We start from the raw sequence: 16,467 nt of genomic DNA on the forward strand, positions 1-16,467 counted from the left end.
AACATTGGATAATGCCATTTTCAAAATTATAGTTTCATTTTGTTGACACATTAGAGCCAAAGGTTATTACAGAGGGGATTTTGGATATCTCTTTTTATCACTCCATAAATCAGAAAATACTCCATTTTTATGGTAAAATTCCATATTTCGCCATGTTTTTAGGAATAAAATGTGATATAAATCAGGGTATGAATGCGATATCAACAAACCCTTCTGTAAATACCTTCAGAACATAGATATGAATAGAACTGGAAGGGTTGGTGTATGTGAGTGCTACTGAAGTGGAGATTTCTGGCTCAGAGTATGAGGAAAAACTCTTAAAACTAATTTTTGGAAAAAACGCCTTCAAAGTTCACTCTCTCACTCTCTATATGAGCCTGTATCACACTTCTCTCTCCTCCTCTGTCTCTCTCACTCTCTATATGAGCCTGTATCACACTTCTCTCTCCTCCTCTGTCTCTCTCACTCTCTATATGAGCCTGTATCACACTTATCTCTCTCCTCTGTCTCTCTCACTCTCTATATGAGAAAAAAACAAACGAACTAAAACAAAAACGCAAAAAAACGAACGAACTAAAACAAAAACGTACTTTTCGAGTTTTCTGACTTTTTCAAGTTTTCGGATTTTTCCGAGTTTTTGGGTTTTCGGACTTTTCCGAGTTTTTGAACTTTTTCGGATTTTTGCTGTTTCCGAGTTTTTGGAATTTTCAGAGTTTTTGGATTTTTTCGGGTTTTCGGGTTTTCGGACTTTTCCGAGTTTTTGAACTTTTTCGGATTTTTGATGTTTCCGAGTTTTCGGATTTTTCCGAGTTTTTGGGTTTTCGGACTTTTCCGAGTTTTTGAACTTTTTCGGATTTTTGATGTTTCCGAGTTTTCGGATTTTTCCAAGTTTTTGGGTTTTCGGACTTTTCAGAGTTTTTGAACTTTTTCGGATTTTTGATGTTTCCGAGTTTTTGGAATTTTCCGAGTTTTTGGATTTTTCCGAGTTTTCGGATTTTCGGACTTTTCCGAGTTTTTGAACTTTTTCGGATTTTTGATGTTTCCGAGTTTTCGGATTTTTCCGAGTTTTGGGATTTTTCGGAGTTTTGGAACTTTTTAGATTTTTCCGAGTTTTCGGGTTTTGGGATTTTTCCGAGTTTTTGAACTTTTTCGGATTTTAGATTTTTCCGAGTTTTGGGATTTTTTCGAGTTTTCGGATTTTTCCGATCAACATCGACCAATGGCACAATCCGCAAGTCTCTACGACAAACGGTTCAAGAGATACACTGAGGGGGTGTGGCCTAAGGGGGCGTGGTCTAAGGATCGGGGGAGTGGTCAACATCGACCAATGAAAGGTGGTCAACATCGACCAATGGCACAATCCCCAAGTCTCTACGACAAACGGTTCAAGAGATACACTGAGGGGGTGTGGCCTAAGGGGGCGTGGTCTAAGGATCGGGGGAGTGGTCAACATCGACCAATGAAAGGTGGTCAACAGGGGGAGTGGTCAACATCGACCAATGAAAGGTGGTCAACATCGACTAATGGCACAATCCGCAAGTCTCTACGACAAACGGTTCAAGAGATACACTGAGGGGGTGTGGCCTAAGGGGGCGTGGTCTAAGGATCGGGGGAGTGGTCAACATCGACCAATGAAAGGGGGTCAACATGGACCAATGAAAAATGAAAGAGGATATCCCTACTGAGTACAATGACACAACCCACAAGACAGAGGGCGCTGTCAGCAATTCAGTAGTGCAACACAGTGATGGCCAATGATGGGTTAAGTGGATGATGTCATTGGCAGCTCAGCCACGAGCCACACAGCTGAACCAATCATGAGTGAGCCATGAGCCACACAGGTGAAGCAATCACTATGACTTGCATATTTTCTATCTAATGCATTTCTATGGAGGCAGATGCATGACTGCATTGTCACATTGATTAAAAGAAAACTATAAGAGATGAAGCGTTGTGACGCGCACATGAGCACTACAACGAGTAGGCGAAGGGTTGTGCGCGATATTGTGACATTCGTGCGATATTGTGGCACTCCTTCGGCGATCGGAACAGAAGGCTAAAAAATAGTGTGAAAAATGTGATTTCTAGAGTGCGATTGCATGGCGGTCAATGGGGAGGAGAACCTTCAAACAAATGGTCGTCAGTTGAGATAGAAATGTCCAATTCCATTTATTTTTCTTTTGTGAGCGGGTTGACAGCCGTGTCATCGTTTTGATGTGTTTGTTTTATTTCTACGTCCAAAATTGAGATCACACTCGCAATTCACCCAAGGTAGGGGGAAAAAGATTATTTCAGCTGCTACACTCTAAAATGCAATGCATTCCCAATGGGACCGATATTTTACCGTTTAAAGTCGATTCGTAGCCAGACGGTGCGGTGAAACTTTACGAGTTCGGAGACCGGTGTTGCCATAGGCAAGCCGCTCGTTTTGATACCTTTCACGTGTATGGGGCGCGAACGCTTACGTGTTGCAAAGTGTTTGCAAAATCGGTGGAATAAAGAATAATAAATAACTAGACAATTCCGCGCGGGGGAAATTGTGAAAGTGTGGGTGACGCCTGTGCACCGCCGGCCAACGGGGGAGAGTGTCTCTCGCGAGTCTCTATGACAAACGGTTCAAAGGATACAAAAAGGGGGCGTGGCCTAAGGATCGGGGGAGTGGTCAACATAGACCAATCAAAGAGGATATCCCTACTGAGTGCAATGACACAACCCGAAACACTATTACACTATTACACACTATTACACACTATTACACTATTACACACTATTACACTATTACACACTATTACACACTATTACACACTATTACACTATTACACACTATTACACTATTACACTATTACACACTATTACACTATTACACACTATTACACACTATTACACTATTACACACTATTACACTATTACACACTATTACACACTATTACACTATTACACACTATTACACTATTACACACTATTACACTATTACACACTATTACACTATTACACACTATTACACTATTACACTATTACACTATTACACACTATTACACTATTACACTATTACACACTATTACACTATTACACACTATTACACTATTACACTATTACACACTATTACACTATTACACTATTACACACTATTACACACTATTACACTATTACACTATTACACACTATTACACTATTACACACTATTACACTATTACACACTATTACACTATTACACACTATTACACTATTACACTATTACACACTATTACACTATTACACACTATTACACTATTACACTATTACACACTATTACACTATTACACTATTACACACTATTACACTATTACACACTATTACACTATTACACACTATTACACATTATTACACTATTACACTATTACACACTATTACACTATTACACACTATTACACACTATTACACACTATTACACTATTACACACTATTACACTATTACACACTATTACACTATTACACACTATTACACACTATTACACTATTACACACTACACACTATTACACTATTACACACTATTACACACTATTACACTATTACACACTATTACACTATTACACACTATTACACTATTACACTATTACACACTATTACACTATTACACTATTACACACTATTACACTATTACACACTATTACACTATTACACACTATTACACTATTACACTATTACACACTATTACACTATTACACTATTACACACTATTACACTATTACACACTATTACACTATTACACTATTACACACTATTACACTATTACACTATTACACACTATTACACTATTACACACTATTACACACTATTACACACTATTACACTATTACACACTATTACACTATTACACACTATTACACACTATTACACTATTACACACTATTACACTATTACACACTATTACACACTATTACACTATTACACACTATTACACTATTACACACTATTACACACTATTACACTATTACACACTATTACACATTATTACACTATTACACTATTACACACTATTACACACTATTACACACTATTACACACTATTACACACTATTACACACTATTACACACTATTACACTATTACACACTATTACACACTATTACACACTATTACACTATTACACTATTACACTATTACACACTATTACACTATTACACACTATTACACTATTACACACTATTACACACTATTACACTATTACACACTATTACACTATTACACTATTACACACTATTACACTATTACACACTATTACACTATTACACACTATTACACTATTACACTATTACACTATTACACACTATTACACTATTACACTATTACACTATTACACACTATTACACTATTACACACTATTACACTATTACACACTATTACACTATTACACACTATTACACTATTACACTATTACACTATTACACACTATTACACTATTACACACTATTACACTATTACACACTATTACACACTATTACACACTATTACACTATTACACACTATTACACTATTACACTATTACACACTATTACACTATTACACACTATTACACTATTACACTATTGCACACTATTACACTATTACACTATTACACACTATTACACACTATTACACTATTACACACTATTACACTATTACACACTATTACACTATTACACACTATTACACTATTACACTATTACACACTATTACACTATTACACTATTGCACACTATTACACTATTACACTATTACACACTATTACACACTATTACACTATTACACACTATTACACTATTACACACTATTACACTATTACACTATTACACACTATTACACTATTACACACTATTACAATATTACACTATTACACACTATTACACTATTACACACTATTACACTATTACACTATTACACACTATTACACTATTACACACTATTACACTATTACACACTATTACACTATTACACTATTACACTATTACACACTATTAGACACTATTACACTATTACACACTATTACACTATTACACTATTACACACTATTACACAATATTACACTATTACACACTATTACACTATTACACTATTACACACTATTACACTATTACACACTATTACACTATTACACTATTACACAATATTACACTATTACACACTATTACACTATTACACTATTACACACTATTACACACTATTACACTATTACACACTATTACACACTATTACACTATTACACACTATTACACTATTACACTATTACACACTATTACACTATTACACACTATTACACTATTACACCGAGTACAATGGCACAATCCGCAAGTCTCTACGACAAACGGTTCAAGAGATACACTGAGGGGGTGTGGCCTAAGGGGGCGTGGTCTAAGGATCGGGGGAGTGGTCAACATCGACCAATGAAAGGTGGTCAACATGGACCAATGAAAAATGAAAGAGGATATCCCTACTGAGTACAATGACACAACCCACAAGACAGAGGGCGCTGTCAGCAATTCAGTAGTGCAACACAGTGATGGCCAATGATGGGTTAAGTGGATGATGTCATTGGCAGCTCAGCCACGAGCCACACAGCTGAACCAATCATGAGTGAGCCATGAGCCACACAGGTGAAGCAATCACTATGACTTGCATATTTTCTATCCAATGCATTTGTATGGAGGCAGATGCATGACTGCATTGTCACATTGATTAAAAGAAAACTATAAGAGATGAAGCGTTGTGACGCGCACATGAGCACTACAACGAGTAGGCGAAGGGTTGTGCGCGATATTGTGACATTCGTGCAATATTGTGGCACTCCTTCGGCGATCGGAACAGAAGGCTAAAAAATAGTGTGAAAAATGTGATTTCTAGAGTGCGATTGCATGGCGGTCAATGGGGAGGAGAACCTTCAAACAAATGGTCGTCAGTTGAGATAGAAATGTCCAATTCCATTTATTTTTCTTTTGTGAGCGGGATGACAGCCGTGTCATCGTTTTGATGTGTTTGTTTTATTTCTACGTCCAAAATTGAGATCACACTCGCAATTCACCCAAGGTAGGGGGAAAAAGATTATTTCAGCTGCTACACTCTAAAATGCAATGCATTCCCAATGGGACCGATATTTTACTGTTTAAAGTCGATTCGTAGCCAGACGGTGCGGTGAAACTTTACGAGTTCGGAGACCGGTGTTGCCATAGGCAAGCCGCTCGTTTTGATACCTTTCACGTGTATGGGGCGCGAACGCTTACGTGTTGCAAAGTGTTTGCAAAATCGGTGGAATAAAGAATAAAGAATAACTAGACAATTCCGCGCGGGGGAAATTGTGAAAGTGTGGGTGACGCCTGTGCACCGCCGGCCAACGGGGGAGAGGGTCTCTCGCGAGTCTCTATGACAAACGGTTCAAAGGATACAAAAAGGGGGCGCGGCCTAAGGATCGGGGGAGTGGTCAACATAGACCAATCAAAGAGGATATCCCTACTGAGTGCAATGACACAACCCGCAACACTATTACACTATTACACAATATTACACTATTACACACTATTACACACTATTACACTATTACACACTATTACACTATTACACTATTACACACTATTACACTATTACACTATTACACGCTATTACACTATTACACTATTACACTATTACACACTATTACACTATTACACACTATTACACTATTACACACTATTATACACTATTACACTATTACACTATTACACGCTATTACACTATTACACTATTACACTATTACACACTATTACACACTATTACACTATTACACTATTACACACTATTACACTATTACACTATTACACACTATTACACTATTACACTATTACACGCTATTACACGCTATTACACTATTACACTATTACACACTATTACACTATTACACACTATTACACTATTACACTATTACACACTATTACACTATTACACTATTACACTATTACACGCTATTACACTATTACACACTATTACACACTATTACACTATTGCACTATTACACACTATTACACTATTACACACTATTACACTATTACACACTATTACACTATTACGCTATTACACTATTACACACTATTACACTATTACACTATTACACTATTACACTATTACACACTATTACACTATTACACTATTACACACTATTACACACTATTACACTATTACACACTATTACACTATTACACACTATTACACTATTACACACTATTACACTATTACACTATTACACTATTACACACTATTACACTATTACACTATTACACACTATTACACTATTACACTATTACACTATTACACACTATTACACTATTACACACTATTACACTATTACACTATTACACACTATTACACACTATTACCCTATTACACTATTACACACTATTACACTATTACACACTATTACACTATTACACACTATTACACTATTACACTATTACACAATATTACACTATTACACACTATTACACTATTACACTATTACACACTATTACACTATTACACACTATTACACTATTACACACTATTACACTATTACACACTATTACACTATTACACTATTACACACTATTACACTATTACACACTATTACACTATTACACACTATTACACTATTACACACTATTACACTATTACACTATTACACACTATTACACTATTACACACTATTACACTATTACACACTATTACACTATTACACTATTACACACTATTACACTATTACACACTATTACACTATTACACACTATTACACACTATTACACTATTACACACTATTACACACTATTACACTATTACACACTATTACACTATTACACTATTACACAATATTACACTATTACACACTATTACACTATTACACTATTACACACTATTACACTATTACACTATTACACACTATTACACTATTACACACTATTACACTATTACACACTATTACACTATTACACGCTATTACACTATTACACTATTACACTATTACACACTATTACACTATTACACTATTACACACTATTACACTATTACACACTATTACACTATTACACACTATTACACTATTACACTATTACACTATTACACGCTATTACACTATTACACTATTACACTATTACACACTATTACACACTATTACACTATTACACTATTACACACTATTACACTATTACACTATTACACACTATTACACTATTACACTATTACACGCTATTACACTATTACACTATTACACTATTACACACTATTACACTATTACACACTATTACACTATTACACACTATTACACTATTACACACTATTACACTATTACACACTATTACACGCTATTACACTATTACACGCTATTACACTATTACACTATTACACACTATTACACTATTACACACTATTACACTATTACACACTATTACACTATTACACTATTACACACTATTACACTATTACACTATTACGCTATTACACTATTACACACTATTACACTATTACACTATTACACACTATTACACTATTACACTATTACACACTATTACACTATTACACTATTACACACTATTACACACTATTACACTATTACACACTATTACACTATTACACACTATTACACTATCACACACTATTACACTATTACACTATTACACACTATTACACTATTACACTATTACACACTATTACACTATTACACTATTACACACTATTACACTATTACACACTATTACACTATTACACACTATTACACTATTACACTATTACACACTATTACACACTATTACACTATTACACACTATTACACTATTACACACTATTACACACTATTACACTATTACACACTATTACACTATTACACACTATTACACTATTACACACTATTACACTATTACACACTATTACACTATTACACTATTACACACTATTACACTATTACACACTATTACACTATTACACACTATTACACACTATTACACTATTACACACTATTACACACTATTACACTATTACACACTATTACACACTATTACACACTATTACACACTATTACACTATTACACTATTACACAATATTACACTATTACACAATATTACACTATTACACACTATTACACTATTACACTATTACACACTATTACACTATTACACTATTACACACTATTACACTATTACACACTATTACACTATTACACACTATTACACTATTACACACTATTACACACTATTACACTATTACACTATTACACACTATTACACTATTACACACTATTATACACTATTACACTATTGCACACTATTACACTATTACACTATTACACACTATTACACTATTACACTATTACACAATATTACACTATTACACACTATTACACTATTACACACTATTACACTATTACACACTATTACACTATTACACTATTACACACTATTACACTATTACACACTATTACACTATTACACTATTACACACTATTACACACTATTACACTATTACACTATTACACACTATTACACTATTAAACCGAGTACAATGGCACAATCCGCAAGTCTCTACGACAAACGGTTCAAGAGATACACTGAGGGGGTGTGGCCTAAGGGGGCGTGGTCTAAGGATCGGGGGAGTGGTCAACATCGACCAATGAAAGGTGGTCAAGATCGACCAATGGCACAATCCGCAAGTCTCTACGACAAACGGTTCAAGAGATACACTGAGGGGGTGTGGCCTAAGGGGGCGTGGTCTAAGGATCGGGGGAGTGGTCAACATCGACCAATGAAAGGTGGTCAACATGGACCAATGAAAAATGAAAGAGGATATCCCTACTGAGTACAATGACACAACCCACAAGACAGAGGGCGCTGTCAGCAATTCAGTACTGCAACACAGTGATGGCCAATGATGGGTTAAGTGGATGATGTCATTGGCAGCTCAGCCACGAGCCACACAGCTGAACCAATCATGAGTGAGCCATGAGCCACAAAGGTGAAGCAATCACTATGACTTGCATATTTTCTATCCAATGCATTTCTATGGAGGCAGATGCATGACTGCATTGTCACATTGATTAAAAGAAAACTATAAGAGATGAAGCGTTGTGACGCGCACATGAGCACTACAACGAGTAGGCGAAGGGTTGTGCGCGATATTGTGACATTCGTGCGATATTGTGGCACTCCTTCGGCGATCGGAACAGAAGGCTAAAAAATAGTGTGAAAAATGTGATTTCTAGAGTGCGATTGCATGGCGGTCAATGGGGAGGAGAACCTTCAAACAAATGGTCGTCAGTTGAGATAGAAATGTCCAATTCCATTTATTTTTCTTTTGTGAGCGGGTTGACAGCCGTGTCATCGTTTTGATGTGTTTGTTTTATTTCTACGTCCAAAATTGAGATCACACTCGCAATTCACCCAAGGTAGGGGGAAAAAGATTATTTCAGCTGCTACACTCTAAAATGCAATGCATTCCCAATGGGACCGATATTTTACCGTTTAAAGTCGATTCGTAGCCAGACGGTGCGGTGAAACTTTACGAGTTCGGAGACCGGTGTTGCCATAGGCAAGCCGCTCGTTTTGATACCTTTCACGTGTATGGGGCGCGAACGCTTACGTGTTGCAAAGTGTTTGCAAAATCTGAGAATATAGATAATAAGTATATACTAGACAATTCCGCGTGGGGGAAATTGTGAAAGTGTGGGTGACGCCTGTGCACCGCCGGCCAACGGGGGAGAGGGTCTCTCGCGAGTCTCTATGACAAACGGTTCAAAGGATACAAAAAGGGGGCGCGGCTTAAGGATCGGGGGAGTGGTCAACATAGACCAATCAAAGAGGATTACACACTATTACACACTATTACACTATTACACACTATTACACTATTACACACTATTACACTATTACACACTATTACACACTATTACACACTATTACACTATTACACACTATTACACATTATTACACTATTACACTATTACACACTATTACACACTATTACACTATTACACACTATTACACACTATTACACTATTACACACTATTACACTATTACACACTATTACACACTATTACACACTATTACACTATTACACACTATTACACACTATTACACTATTACACACTATTACACACTATTACACACTATTACACTATTACACACTATTACACTATTACACACTATTACACTATTGCACTATTACACTATTACACTATTACACACTATTACACTATTACACACTATTACACTATTACACTATTACACACTATTACACACTATTACACTATTACACACTATTACACTATTACACACTATTACACTATTACACTATTACACTATTACACACTATTACACTATTACACACTATTACACTATTACACACTATTACACTATTACACACTATTACACACTATTACACACTATTACACTATTACACACTATTACACACTTACACTATTACACTATTACACACTATTACACTATTACACACTATTACACACTATTACACTATTACACACTATTACACTATTACACTATTACACACTATTACACTATTACACTATTACACTATTACACACTATTACACTATTACACACTATTACACACTATTACACTATTACACACTATTACACTATTACACTATTACACACTATTACACTATTACACTATTACACTATTACACACTATTACACTATTACACACTATTACACTATTACACTATAACACACTATTACACTATTACACTATTACACACTATTACACTATTACACACTATTACACTATTACACACTATTACACACTATTACACTATTACACACTATTACACTATTACACACTATTACACACTATTACACACTATTACACACTATTACACACTATTACACTATTACACACTTACACACTATTACACACTATTACACTATTACACACTATTACACTATTACACTATTACACAATATTACACTATTACACACTATTACACACTTACACTATTACACTATTACACACTATTACACACTATTACACTATTACACACTATTACACTATTACACACTATTACACACTATTACACTATTACACACTATTACACTATTACACACTATTACACTATTACACACTATTACACTATTACACTATTACACACTATTACACTATTACACACTATTACACACTATTACACTATTACACTATTACACACTATTACACTATTACACACTATTACACTATTACACTATTACACACTATTACACTATTACACACTATTACACACTATTACACTATTACACTATTACACACTATTACACACTATTACACTATTACACACTATTACACTATTACACACTATTACACTATTACACACTATTACACTATTACACACTATTACACTATTACACACTATTACACTATTACACTATTACACACTATTACACTATTAGACACTATTACACTATTACACACTATTACACTATTAGACACTATTACACTATTACACACTATTACACTATTACACACTATTACACTATTACACTATTACACACTATTACACTATTACACTCTATTACACTATTACACACTATTACACTATTACACACTATTACACTATTACACACTATTACACTATTACACTATTACACACTATTACACTATTACACACTATTACACTACTACACACTATTACACTATTACACTATTACACACTATTACACACTATTACACTATTACACTATTACACACTATTACACACTATTACACTATTACACCGAGTACAATGGCACAATCCGCAAGTCTCTACGACAAACGGTTCAAGAGATACACTGAGGGGGTGTGGCCTAATGGGGCGTGGTCTAAGGATCGGGGGAGTGGTCAACATCGACCAATGAAAGGTGGTCAACATCGACCAATGGCACAATCCCCAAGTCTCTACGACAAACGGTTCAAGAGATACACTGAGGGGGTGTGGCCTAAGGGGGCGTGGTCTAAGGATCGGGGGAGTGGTCAACATCGACCAATGAAAGGTGGTCAACAGGGGGAGTGGTCAACATCGACCAATGAAAGGTGGTCAACATCGACCAATGGCACAATCCGCAAGTCTCTACGACAAACGGTTCAAGAGATACACTGAGGGGGTGTGGCCTAAGGGGGCGTGGTCTAAGGATCGGGGGAGTGGTCAACATCGACCAATGAAAGGTGGTCAACATGGACCAATGAAAAATGAAAGAGGATATCCCTACTGAGTACAATGACACAACCCACAAGACAGAGGGCGCTGTCAGCAATTCAGTACTGCAACACAGTGATGGCCAATGATGGGTTAAGTGGATGATGTCATTGGCAGCTCAGCCACGAGCCACACAGCTGAACCAATCATGAGTGAGCCATGAGCCACACAGGTGAAGCAATCACTATGACTTGCATATTTTCTATCCAATGCATTTCTATGGAGGCAGATGCATGACTGCATTGTCACATTGATTAAAAGAAAACTATAAGAGATGAAGCGTTGTGACGCGCACATGAGCACTACAATGAGTAGGCGAAGGGTTGTGCGCGATATCGTGACATTCGTGCGATATTGTGGCACTCCTTCGGCGATCGGAACAGAAGGCTAAAAAAAAATTGATTTCTAGAGGGCGATTGCATGGCGGTCAATGGGGGGGAGAACCTTCAAACAAATGGTCGTCAGTTGAGATAGAAATGTCCAATTCCATTTATTTTTCTTTTGTGAGCGGGATGACAGCCGTGTCATCGTTTTGATGTGTTTGTTTTATTTCTACGTCCAAAATTGAGATCACACTCGCAATTCACCCAAGGTAGGGGGAAAAAGATTATTTCAGCTGCTACACTCTAAAATGCAATGCATTCCCAATGGGACCGAAATTTTACCGTTTAAAGTCGATTCGTAGCCAGACGGTGCGGTGAAACTTTTACGAGTTCGGAGACCGCAGTTGCCATAGGCAAGCCGCTCGTTTTGATACCTTTCACGTGTATGGTGCGCGAACGCTTACGTGTTGCAAAGTGTTTGAAACTCTAAATTGCACTGTATTTCCAAAATTTTACCGTTTAAAGTCGATTCGTAGCCAGACGGTGCGGTGAAACTTTACGAGTTCGAATAGTACATCGAGTTGGAGCAAGCCGGTCGTTTTGATACCTTTCACGTGTATGGGGCGCGAACGCTCTGGCACGAGTGTTGTTTGGAAAATCTGAGAATATAGATAATAAGTATATACTAGACAATTCCGCGCGGGGGAAATTGTGAAAGTGTGGGTGACGCCTGTGCACCGCCGGCCAACGGGGGAGAGTGTCTCTCGCGAGTCTCTATGACAAACGGTTCAAAGGATACAAAAAGGGGGCGTGGCCTAAGGATCGGGGGAGTGGTCAACATAGACCAATCAAAGAGGATATCCCTACTGAGTGCAATGACACAACCCGCAACACTATTACACTATTACACAATATTACACACTATTACACTATTACACTATTACACACTATTACACTATTACACACTATTACACTATTACACACTATTACACTATTAGACACTATTACACTATTACACACTATTACACTATTACACTATTACACATTATTACACACTATTACACTATTACACACTATTACACTATTACACACTATTACACTATTACACTATTACACACTATTACACTATTACACACTATTACACTATTACACTATTACACACTATTACACACTATTACACTATTACACACTATTACACTATTACACACTATTACACTATTACACACTATTACACTATTACACACTATTACACTATTACACACTATTACACTATTACACACTATTACACTATTACACTATTACACACTATTACACACTATTACACTATTACACTATTACACTATTACACTATTACACACTATTACACTATTACACTATTACACACTATTACACTATTACACACTATTACACACTATTACACACTATTACACTATTACACTATTACACTATTACACACTATTACACACTATTACACTATTACACACTATTACACACTATTACACTATTACACACTATTACACTATTACACACTATTACACTATTACACTATTACACACTATTACACTATTACACACTATTACACTATTACACACTATTACACTATTACACACTATTACACTATTACACTATTACACACTATTACACTATTACACACTATTACACTATTACACTATTACACACTATTACACTATTACACTATTACACTCTATTACACTATTACACACTATTACACTATTACACACTATTACACTATTACACACTATTACACACTATTACACTATTACACACTAGTACACAATTACACTATTACACACTATTACACTATTACACTATTACACACTATTACACTATTACACCATTACACACTATTACACTATTACACACTATTACACTATTACACTATTACACTATTACACACTATTACACTATTACACTATTACACACTATTACACTATTACACACTATTACACACTATTACACACTATTACACTATTACACTATTACACACTATTACACACTATTACACTATTACACACTATTACACACTATTACACTATTACACACTATTACACTATTACACACTATTACACTATTACACTATTACACACTATTACACTATTACACACTATTACACTATTACACTATTACACACTATTACACACTATTACACTATTACACACTATTACACTATTACACACTATTACACTATTACACTATTACACACTATTACACTATTACACACTATTACACTATTACACTATTACACACTATTACACTATTACACACTATTACACTATTACACTATTACACACTATTACACTATTACACTATTACACACTATTACACTATTACACACTATTACACTATTACACACTATTACACTATTACACTATTACACACTATTACACTATTACACACTATTACACTATTACACACTATTACACTATTACACACTATTACACTATTACACACTATTACACTATTACACTATTACACACTATTACACTATTAGACACTATTACACTATTACACACTATTACACTATTACACTATTACACACTATTACACTATTACACACTATTACACTATTACACTATTACACACTATTACACTATTACACACTATTACACTATTACACACTATTACACTATTACACTATTACACACTATTACACTATTACACACTATTACACTATTACACACTATTACACTATTACACTATTACACACTATTACACTATTACACTATTACACACTATTACACTATTACACTATTACACACTATTACACTATTACACTATTACACACTACACTATTACACTATTACACTATTACACACTATTACACTATTACACACTATTACACTATTACACTATTACACACTATTACACTATTACACACTAGTACACTATTACACACTATTACACTATTACACTATTACACACTATTACACTATTACACA

This window comes from Notolepis coatsorum, assembly GCF_963971535.1.
Source record: "Notolepis coatsorum genome assembly, chromosome: 3".
In the NCBI taxonomy this organism is placed as follows: Eukaryota; Metazoa; Chordata; class Actinopteri; order Aulopiformes; family Paralepididae; genus Notolepis; species Notolepis coatsorum.